Source organism: Furipterus horrens, unplaced genomic scaffold (assembly GCF_987537825.1).
Source record: "Furipterus horrens unplaced genomic scaffold, mFurHor1.1.pri manual_scaffold_1, whole genome shotgun sequence".
In the NCBI taxonomy this organism is placed as follows: domain Eukaryota; kingdom Metazoa; phylum Chordata; class Mammalia; order Chiroptera; family Furipteridae; genus Furipterus; species Furipterus horrens.
Genome location: NW_028327171.1, coordinates 124,360,560 through 124,372,558, shown reverse-complemented (window position 1 = coordinate 124,372,558; position 11,999 = coordinate 124,360,560).

Below are 11,999 nucleotides of genomic sequence, written 5' to 3'. Positions count from 1 at the left end.
AGATCCCCAAGCTCCCCCAACGGTGTTCCATTCAATTGGAATTCAGTTGATTGGGACTTCAGTTGATTGGTTTTGTCCCAGGAGATGAAATTGGTTTGCCTTGGCCACGTGTCTGCTAAGAAGGCCATTCTCCCCTCTAGGATTCATCTTCATCAATAAGGGGGATGGGAAATTGTTTAACTGGATGACCACAATAGTGAGCATTTTTTATTGTGTGGGCTCCCCAGCATCTAAACCTGTGTTTGGAAACCATGCTATTTAATTCCAGGTGAGTCACCAATATAACGTTCCATCAGAAAAGCTGAAAAGCCTCCTCTCCAGCCAAGACAGGGATGTGACCTGGGTTTGACCAGTCAGATAGATACCTGCCCCAGACGCTAAGTCAGATAGTAAGGGAGATAGAAGCAGGTGGCGGCTTCCTCCAACTTCCAAAGGCAGCTGCGGAGGAGCAGGGGTGATTCCAGCTGTGCTCGCAACCCACTCTGCCCAGCCAGCAGCAGTGCTTAACGCCAGAGTGACGGCTTGGGTGTGGTCCTGCCCATATTTCCGCCTGTTTTCCCAACTGAGTTCTCTAACCATCTTCTGTCAGTTCACTTGTCATTCAAAGTGTCTCTTTGTTGCTCAAAACTAAGAACCTCTAACATTCTACAACATTCAGACGGGGTTTCCCTCTATTGGTGGGTAAAATGTCCCGGTGGCTTCCCACCATACAGGTTCTCCTTCCCCAGAGCCTCCTGCTCCCCAAGCACAGGGGTAATGGTTGATTTACCATTTACCAGCGAGGTCAGGACTTGGAACCTGTAGGGCAAGGGTGTGTTGAAGGAAGAACAAGTGGCAAACTCACCACCTCCAGGGACAGATTCTGGTCTGGATCTGGAGAGTTTGGAGGCAGGAGAGAACCGGGGTCTTTGGCATTGCTCAGAACCTCCAGAGGAGTATCCGCTCTGGGAAAGGGCAGGGCTAATCGTCCTCTGACCTTCCACGGTCAGGCAGAGCTGTGAATCCTGACCCCATCACTTCCCTCGCTGTGCCTCCGTTTCCTCATCTACAGAACGGCAGCAAGTTAATAGGACCCGCAGGGTTAAATGCACTAATCCCCTAGAAACATCTTTAGCATAGAATTGGGAAGACAGCTCTCGGAATGACAACTATGATACAATTACCAAGAATGTCAGAAAAGTAGGAAGGAGGGTCAGAAACAAAATGATGTTTTCTATGACTTACCTTCTTTCTCACATTCTCTCCTCACCGTCAGAATGTCAAGGTTTCCGATACCTTAGGCCAAAACAGATCTCTGACGGAGTCTCACTGCTTCTGATTCCCAAATCTCCCAGCAGAGGGCCTCCAGCCAGGGCTGAGGAGGACCCTGCCAGGGGACCTGCGCTCCCACGGGGACCTTCACAGGGAGCCCTGGGGGCGGGGCGGGGGGGTGGACCGATCTTCATTTTGGTGGCAGAGAAGGGCTGTCGGGCTCCTTTCTCCAGCTGGACGAAAGGCTACCCAGGAGGGCAAGAGCAAGGACAAAGCTTTGCCAACCCCGTCATCGTCAGAATATGGGCTGAGGAGGACACGGAGAGATGAGTCTGACTCTGGCGAAGCCAGGCTCCCAACTGAGAGCTTTCCATACTTGAACTTTAAGCTTCCCAGCAGCCCTGGGAAGGACGGATAGTATCCCGACATTACAAAGAGGAAAGGGAAGCTCATTAGAGGGCCAATAATAGCTCATAAGTAAACTGCCTGGCCTGGAGGCCAGTGATCTTCTGCTCAGCCCCATAATAGGGCCTATTCCGTTTGGGGAGCAACTCCAGGCGGCTGAGGTAGGCCTTCCTCCTTTTCCCAGGAGGGAATGCTAGTGTCCTCCGATGCAGATGAGAGGATCAAGCGAGCACCTGGGCACCTGAGCCCTAATACAGTGCTGGCCGTGCTGGGCAAGGCCACAGAGGCTGGCTAGCAGCCCTGACGCTCCAGTAAATACGGCTACCTGGTGACTTTGAGTGAGGAAAATTAAAAAACTCCATGTGAACACTGGCCTCAACTTTGTTCAGAGAGCATGTAATTTGAGCATCTAATGAGAGGTGCAGGGGTGATTCTAATTCTATTCCAGAAGCTTAACTGTGAGACGGATATAAGATACATATGAGGGAACAGTGTACTAAAAGGAAAAAAATAACCATCTCCCAGAGCTAAGTGATTGAGGACAGCTTTGGGAAGGCTGAGCTTTGCAGGCTGCTTTAACTGGAGCAAAGTGGGTGAAGGGAGAAAACAAGGTGTTCAGGCAATGGGAGCAGCATGATCAAAGGCTAAGAGGAAGCAACTTGCAAAATAAGAATGGCACCCTCAACCTCACTGGACTGCTAGAAGGGTTCTGTGAACCAGTCTGGTAAAGCACTTCGGAAATAGCTGCTTTTGTCAGAGCATGGTGTCTGCTTTGGAAGGCAGTGAAAACTCCAGAGAAATGAGGTTAGAAAGCAGACCCACAAAGTTTCTGTTTGGTTTGCAATGGAGAGAAAGGAGATGTGATATCAATTTGCATTGAGATTCATTCTGGCTAACATTTAGGGTGGAGAGGATCGGGGTGAAAAGAGGTGGGGAAAATGGAATCAGAGAAGGAAAGAAGAACAGGTGTGAGAGACATCGTGACACTGCAGTGCTCCAGACATGACCACTGATTGCTGCTGGAATAAAGTTGGGTTGGTTTGAAGAATACAAGAGAATGTGAAGACCGTGATGGTGGGGTGGTGGAGAACAAGGTGGTCCCATTAGAAATACAAAGAAACTGATGTATAACCTTGAGCATGTAACTTTAACTGAATAGCTCACTTTCCTCCTAACACAAAATAATCCCTGCCTGGCGAGAAGACTGCAAGAATGAAACAGGTTGACAAAGCAGCTTTTGCATTGCCGGGACTAAACAAATGTTAGCCCCTTTGTCTGGCATTATGACAAATGCTGTCTTACATTGTCTTTTAATTATATCACGTGGCTAAGCTTTAGCTTATTGACCAGTTTATCAGTGCAGATACAAGTATTTTCAAAATCTCCAATTTAAGTTCCTTTTGTACTTCGTGCTATATCTGTCTCATGTTGCAACTTTTTCTTTCTGGTTTTTTTTTTTTTTTTTTTTTATGTCTCTCCATCTAGAACAGTGGTTATCAACTGAGGTCAATTTTGCCTCACGGGGGACATTTGGCAGTGTCTGGAGACATTTTTGGTTGTCATGACTGTGGGGAGGATACAACTGTCACTTTATGGAGCAAGGCTATGGTTGATGCTAACCATCCCACTACAAATTATCCAGCCCAAATGTCTATAGTGTCAAGGGAAACCTTGATCTAGTCAGTCCTTGAGTGCCTGGATAAGAAAAAACTAGACCAATGAGACTTTCCCAAGCATGATTTGAAATTTCAGGAGTCACAATATAATTATTGAAAAAGACAGAAGCTCATTAATTATAGTATCTTCATCCCAATAATATTGTCAAATATTCTTGTTTCACAAACCCTAGAGCTGCCTAGTCTCTGACTCCTCTAAACCTGGTTCTCAAGCCTTCACTTTGAGTCAGTGAGTTAGTTCTTTCCTTAAGTTAGCCACTTTCTATTACTTGCAACCGGAGTGCCTTAATGGAGAAGGGAAGGAAGAAGTAGAGGGAGAATAAGACAGATGGCCTAAAAGTAGGAGGAGAATCAAGACAATGAACTGATAGAGAAGCCATGGTAAACTTTTATCATTTTTTAAGGAAAGGTAAAAGTAGCAAGTATTCAATATGCTTTCTATTTGAGGATGTTAAAATAATGCTTGCTGTTCCCCAAAGTCTGTTTCTCCCTTCTTCCTCAGAGCCCCTGATGTTAACTAGGCACATGGGTACCCGGAATAAGATTACCTTGTTCAACCATCCTTGCTACTAAGTTCTGGCCAATGAGATTTCAGAGGAAGTAACGTGCAACTTCTGAAAAGTGGCCTAGAAATATGGGTCACATCCCTTGTGTATTTTCCTCATTTTGGTTATTTCCACCTTTCTGTCTGGAGTGTGAGGTGACATGGTAAACATGGTAACTTGCAAGCTAGAAGGAACTGGAGGACCTGGAGATTATACAACCACCATGTCACTGGACTCCCTACCTCCAAACTTTATTTATGTGACATAGAAATAAAGTTTTAATATTGTTTAACCCTTGTTATCTATGGTTGTGTTTGTGTGTGTGTGTGTGTGTGAGTCACTGCAGCCAGGCTTAATCCTAACTGATAATGAAGGTGGGGTAGGAAGGGTTTCCCTACAACACAGACTTCTGATGAAATGGCTGTGTACTTCCTCCTGGTTAAAGGTCTTTTTTCCTGTTCCCTGTGCCAAGTCATGGGCCTGAGACCCAGGATCTGCCATATGGATGCCCCACTCAGAACTTTGCATATGTAGTCATTGATATGAAGACAAAGGGCACTGAAGAGTCCTCTACAGCAGCCACATGGTATCCTGTGCAATGAGCAGTGATTTCCTGTTTAAAATTTAGTCCCTTGACTTTGGTTGGTAAACACATGCAAATGATGTATTATAGAATTGTATACCTGAAACCTATATAATTTTATTAACCAATGTCACCCCAATAAATTCAATGAAAAAGAAAAAATGGTTCTTGAACATGAATTGCCACCTTGTCTAGGCCAAGGGCTGCTGTAGGGTCCTGGGAAGGTGGTATTGATTGCCTTTTGTAGGAAAGAAGAGATTTAGGCATATCCTTGGGCAAAGGAGAGAGAGATTGAAGTAGGAAAAGAAAAAAATGAAAGTAGTTGATGAAGCAAAGCTCAGAGAAGGCTGGCAGGTGATTGAATGGGAATATGACACTTTCCTACTAAATCTCTTTCCTCCTCTAAAGAATACTTAAGCAGTGTTTGTTTCATAAGAGTATCCCCAGGCATCACTGACTTTAAGGTGTAAGGTAGCGTTCTAGCTCTCCTGGCAGGGCCTGGAACCCACATAATAGGTCAGGTTCTGGCTAGGACAGGCACACCTACAATATGTTGGGATCTATGTCAGGCAGAATAATGCTCCCACTACCACCACCATAATGATGCCCACATCCTAATCCCCAGAAACTGTAAATTAATTACCTGACAAAAGAGAATTTGTAGATGTGATTAAGTTAATGATCTTAAGAAGTTATACCACTTTTCAGGTATAACTGAGGCAGGTTTCAGGCCACTGCTGAGACAGCTGAGCTCCACATATCAGTGTGCTTGGTCATGCCGCTCTGATCTCCCTTGCCATTGGCTGCTAGAGACTCTTCCCTGCTGGACTGAGGACTTCACCTGCCCTGCTGCTCACCTGGCTCCAGAGATCCTTCCTTGCAAGATGCTGACAACTCCTCTGCCCACTGTCTCCTGGACCGCAGACTGGGACTCTGGGACTCAGGTTCATTATCCCCCATTGATTGCTCTGTGTGTGTGTGTGTGTGTGTGTGTGTGTGTTATAATTCTCTTAGATCAGCGGTTCTCAACCTGTGGGTCGTGACCCCTTTGGGGGTGGACCAACCCTTTCACAGGGGTCGCCTAAGACCATCGGGAAACACATATATAATTACATATTGTTTTTGTGATTAATCACTATGCTTTAGTTATGGTTGGGGGTCACCACAACATGAAGAACTGTATTAAAGGGTTGCGGCATTAGGAAGGTTGAGAACCACTGTCTTAGATTGTTAAAGTATGAGTAGGATATTAATGCATGTTGATGTTCTTCTTTGAGTGAAACTGCATCAATAAAAGCTGAGTGAACAGCATAGTTACTGTGTGTGACTCTTGTCTATTCCTTGGTGCTGGGCAGCTCAGCCAGCAGCTAGCCAAGTAATTGCCCTGCTGACTTACAGGAAAGACTGTATCACAAACATATGCTCATGACATGAGCTCAGTTTTTTAGTCCACCTTCCTTTTCCTCAATTGTAGACAATGGTTTCACATTCCAGAACAGGTTATGATAGCAATGTTCTCTGAGCAAGAGGTGAACTGAATTGCATTACAGAAGAAACACAGAAGAAAATATTAATAACAACGTGAGAAAGTCCAATCACTCCATAGAGCTCCAAGGCTGTTAAAACGCGAATGGATGAATTCCCCCATGATCAGAAAGTGCTGCCACCAGCTCATACAAAACACAGCATGGGAAGCTACAAGTTGCCACCCCCAGAACCCCCACCTCCTCATCTCCAAGTCACCGAAAAAGCTCAAGTGACAAAAGACAGAGGGAAACTGGGGGGTAAATATTGGAAAATCATATTTTAAAAGGGGCATTTTACAAAGCTCTCCTACAGGAATTCTAGAAAGATGGTGGCAGCAATGCTAGCATAATTTTTGGACTTTTGGGGATCCTCATATAAAAGTAGAGAAAATGGAGAGCAAAACTAAAAAGCCATAGGCAACAATTACAACAGAAGTAAGTGACAAAGCTTCTGCTTGAATCCTAAAATACAGGCAGATGGGAGAAAGCACCAAATCAGAAGGAGACCTGCTTATATATTGGCACAGCACAGGAGGAAATAATTCAGCAACTGATGGACCTACAAACAAAACAAGTCCCAAAATAACCAAGAGTGGGCCAGTTTGAGAAGAGCAGCTGAACCAGGAGGATTTTCCCACTCTATTACGAGTGAGAGCAAGAGGCCAGGCATAGGGTCTGAAGAGCTGGAGAAGTCCAGTCCCTTTGAACCCTTTTTCTGATAGTTAATATCAAGGTATATGTTATTATGTAATTTACATATCATACAATTCACCCATTTAAAGTGTTTTTACATATTCAGAGTTGTGTAACCATCACCACAATCAGTTTTATTTTTTTTATTTTTTATTTTTTTAATAAGTTATTTATTTGTTTTGTTTGTTTATTTATTTATTTTTAGAAAGAGGGGAAAGAAGAAAGAGAGAGAGAGAAACATCATTGTGTGGTTGCCTCTCACTCGCGCCCCCAACTGGGAACCTGATGTGCAACCTGGTCATGTGCCCTGACTGGGAATCAAACCAGCGACACTTGGCTCGCAGGTCAACACTCAATCCACTGAGCCACAGCAGCCAGCACAAACAGTTTTAGAACATTTCCACTTTCTCAGAGAAACCCTGTACCTATCGGTGTTGGCTCTCCATTTCTCCCACTCCAGCCACTGGTAACCACTATCTATGTTCAGTTTTTATAGATTTGCCTATCCTGAACCTTTCAAGCAAATGGAGTCATATAATATGAGGCTTTGTCCAGTGTATCCAGCACTACATAGGCCCCCACCCCTCAGTTATCAGATTAGTTATGAGAGATCACATTCACATAAGTTTTCTTATAGTATATTGTCATAATTATTCTATTTTACTATTAGTTATTGTTGTTAATTTCTTACTGTGCCAAATTTATAAATTAAATTAAACCTTATTGTAGATATGTATGCCTAGGGTTCGGGACTATCTACACTTTCAGGCATCCACTGGGGGTCTTGGAATATTTTACCTAGTGTCATCACAGACATCAAAACGTCACCACACATCACGTTACTCACATGTTTCTGGTGATGCTGGTTCAAACAAATCTACTGCGTTGCTATTGCATAAAAGTACAGCACATGCAATTAGGTACAGAATATAATACTTGATAACAAGTGACCATGTTACTGGTTTATGTATTTAGTATACATAATAGTAGGGAGTCCATAGGAGGACTTTGCAGAGGAATGGAAAGCAATGTAGGATGGGATTGATTGAGAAGCTGAATGCCCCCAGAGCCAATGGAAATAAAGAGGGCTAGCCCTTTGGCTCATGGGCTTTTCTAGCTCCTGAGCTGGCTCTCTCTCAAGCTCTGGCTCTGGCTCAGGTTCTCTGGCTCTCAGGCTCTTCTTCCTCAAGGATGCCTGGATGATTATGATGCAGCTGCCTGCACTTTCCAACAGAAGGTATTTCATATGGGAAGAAACTTGGCACAGCCTAAGGTCTGACTGGCCTGGCAGAGGGTGGCAAGTTTATTCTTTGGGTGTTCTGGAGGGAACTCCAGGCTCTGAGGCAGGAGCCTGCCATTCTTCCAAAATTGTGTAGCTTTTGTGTATTGTTGTTTTAGTTTGTAAACTAACCTTACAGAAACTAACGGGAGTGCTAGGAGAACTCAGGTGCTAGAGTTTAGCCTTAATCGATAGGCTTAAGGGATTAAAACTGTGACTTGAGAAGCTTAAGTGACTGTTTTTGAAAAAAACACTCCCGCCCTGGCTGGTGTGGCTCAGTGGGTTGAGTGCCAGCCTATAAACCAAAAGATCATCAGCTCGATTCCCAGTCAGGGCACATGCCTGGGTTGCGGGCCAGGTCCCCAGTTGGGGGTGTGCAAGAGGCAACTTATTTATGTATCTCTCACATACACATCAATGTTTCTTTCCCTCTCTTCCCTTCTCTCTAAAATGTGTCCTTTTTAAAAAATGACCAAAATGCAGTTAAAAAAAAAGAAAAAAGAAAAAGAAAAAAAAAAGACTCCTTTCCTTTATCACCAAACCTTTGCCTCTGGAATTTTGCCTAGAGGGTGGCAGCAGGCAAAGAGACCCCAACTGCTGTTCAGTTACATGCTCTTTCTACTTAATTTTTTTTTTTTTTGCTATAAAACTGTAAGCCATGTTATGCCAGAAGCAGCCTCACACATCTTATATTTGCCATGTCCCTCGATTGCATCATTTTCCCTTGATTTAATGTCATGTTTCTAAATTATAGCCATCCTAGTGGATATGCAATATCTCATGAGTTTGATTTGCTTTTCCCTTCTGACTAATGTCATTTAGCAACTCTTTATGTGCTTATTAGCCATTTGTATGCCTTCTTTGAAAAAATATCTACTTAGATTATTTGTCTTTCTTAAAATTGAGTTCTTTTAACCTGACCAGTGTGGCTCAGTTGGTTTGCTGCTGTACTGTAAATTGAAAGGTTGAGAGTTTGATTCCCTATCAGGACACCTGCTTGGGCTGTGGGTTTGGTCCCCGGTTGGGATGCATAAGTGAACCAGCTAGTTGATATTTCTTTCCATCCCTTCCTCCCTCCTCTCCCCATCTCTAAAAAGAAGTAAATAAAATCTTTAAAAAGTAAATAAAATAAAATTGAGTTCTTTTGTTGTTGTTTTGGGTTGAAAAGGTTCTGTATTTTGAATACTAAACTCATATCAAATATATGATTTATATCAATGCCTCTATCCCTCTCTATCTCCCTCCCTTCCCCTCTCTCTAAAAATAAAATAAATAAATAAAAATTTTTAAGAACGACAGTTTGAGAATTTCCAGAATTTGTCATGGAATCAATCACGGCAGGGTAATGGGTGGGTCTGATGGTTGTAATTTCCATAGCTCTGTATCATTTCACCCTCAATAAAAAACACTATAGTTCTGAAAATTCATATCTTGTCAAGGCATAAATGTTACTCAAAAAAGATATCTAGCAGCTCTTTTGACAGGATGAGTTCAACTGTCAAATTGCTGAGGAAACAGAAAAATCTCCACTGAACCATACAGGCATAATACAAGAGACTTGAAAAAGAAAAAAGCAGGAAAGCAAGAAAATACATGACAAGATCATCTGGGAAGTGAAAAACTATTTGGATTGAGAGTTTCATAAACCAGACTGAGAGCTCCTGTAAAGCAGCTTAAATCTAGTTGTCTTTTTATTAGTTTTTACTTTGTTCCTTTGTCCATGATTTAAATATTATTTATTTCCGAAACCATTTAAATAAAAAATACAATAAGACCATAAACAAAAGAAATAGAGCTATTTATTAAAATTATTATAAAGGAAGTGAAGAGAACTCTACACAAATAATTTCTGCAATTAAAATTAAATATGAACCACAGTGAGATACCCACTCACACCTACTAGCATGTTTATAGTCTTAAAAATGGAAAATAATAAATGTTGATGAAAATGGGGAGAAATTTTGTAAATCTCATACAATACTGGTAGGACATAAAATGGCTCACCTGCTGTGGAAAACAGTTTGGTGGTTCCTCAATGAGTTAAACAAAGAATTACCATATGGTCCAGCAATTCCACTCCTAGGTGTATATACCCAAAGGAGTTGAATACAGGGACTCAAATAGTCACTTGCATACCTATGTTCATAGCAACATTATTCACAATAGCCAAAAGGCGGAAACAATCCAAGTGTCTATCAACAGATAAACGGTTAAACAAATGTAATTTATACATTTCAGTAGAATATTATCCAGCTGTGAAAAGAAATGAGATGTTGTTATATGCCTTGCTGCCACCTCAGTCCAACCACCCTTCACTCCCCACTTGCGTCATTGGAGTTGCCACCCAACTGGTGTCCTTCCTCCGATTTAGTCCCGATGCTAACCTACCATATAAACTGCTGGTATAACAGTGCTCGCAAACACACACCCTGAGCGACAGGGTGGTGGCACAGGCCCTGGTGCCTTCTCTCAAGCTCCCATAGTAATGTGCTGACACCCCAGGAGGGAAAGTTCAACTTCAATGGGACAGTCAGTCAAGTTCATAAAACAGCTATACAGCTATATATGTGGTGAAACTGGATCACTGTTCTACTCTACAACAAAGTGAAAAATAGTAGATTTGTATTAAAATAAGTAAAATTAGTAGTGATTTTCAATTATTAGCATCAAGTATTATTATGAAATTTCTGCCCAACTGGCCCAGCAATAATTAGGGTCACCTATACATACATATGCTTCATGTATCCCTCTTCTTCTCCAATGTGCCCATTTGTCCCTCACCGTGTGTGGGTATTGGATGTCTCAGCCTGGCTGTCTTCCAAATCTGTATCTAACCACAATCTAGCTTATCCAAACCATATATCTAGCTCCTTCCCACACTCCAACAATGTCTGCTTTGCCCACATAAAAAACTATTTTACAAATTAGGAATGTTCATTATTCTCAAATCACTTGAGCAATTCCTTCTTCCTAAAGCACCCCGTGTTGTTTCTCCTCCTTTTCAAATTCTTTCAACTATTCCCAGCTCTTACTCAACGTCTTCCAAGAAGCCTCCCCTCACTACTCTTGCCCCATTGAAGTTTTCCCGTGAATGTGTTTTTTGAATGGTAACTTAGGACTCTTCATTAGTAATAATCTTGTATTGTTATCAACCTATTTAATGTGTATTTCTTTTGTCCATCAAGTTGTGTCTTCTGCATCCCACCTCTTCACAGCTGTTGCAAGTGGTGTTCCTTAGGACACGGTTGCTGAGTTGGAGGCTAGTGTATAGGAAGTTTATTGGTTGTGACTTAGGGGAAAACATCACTTTCAGGGGTGAATATGGAAGATTTGGACTGAATACGAATCTGAGCCATGAGTCAGTCTCAATAAAAGTCACAGCTAAGCCTGTGACTCATCTGAGTCTCACGTTGGGGAAAAGGGACCAAAACTATCTTCCATGTTGATCATGGCTGAGGGCTACTCCTAGAAGGGGCTGCCACCTTGGGCATGAGATTCCCTTAAGTGGAGGCAATTCCAGAAGAAGCTGGGGATGGAGGACTATTTGTGACAGTCTCCCCAGCAGGCAAGAGAACTAGTCCTTCAGTCTTAAAGGGGAAGTTGGGTGTCAGCGCTGATGGCTCAGAAAGAAATAAGGACAGAAATGGGGAGAAGGGAAAGAGTTCATCATGTTTACTTGTCAGGTCCTTTTTGGGGCAGAATGTGAGAAGGTGGTCCTCCCTCATTAGGGAGGCCCCTGCAAGGAGGCGAGAAGACCGCTGTGCAGAGCAGTGACCCTCCAGACCAAAGGGCACTGCTGGCTTCAGAATGTCAAGCTCCAGAATTCCCCTTCATTCTCCACTCAGTTGGGAAACAGAGTATCTGGCCTTGTCATTGTTCAGGAAGTATCTGGAGATACTGAAGAAAAAGTGGGCATGGAATAAAGAAAGAGAACCTTGCAAGTTCTCTGCTTTCTTTGTAACCCTTAAAAACCAAAAGAAAAATTTCATAAAAGAAATATAATCTGGCACACAACCTGTATTTTTAAAGTTTGCCTGAAGT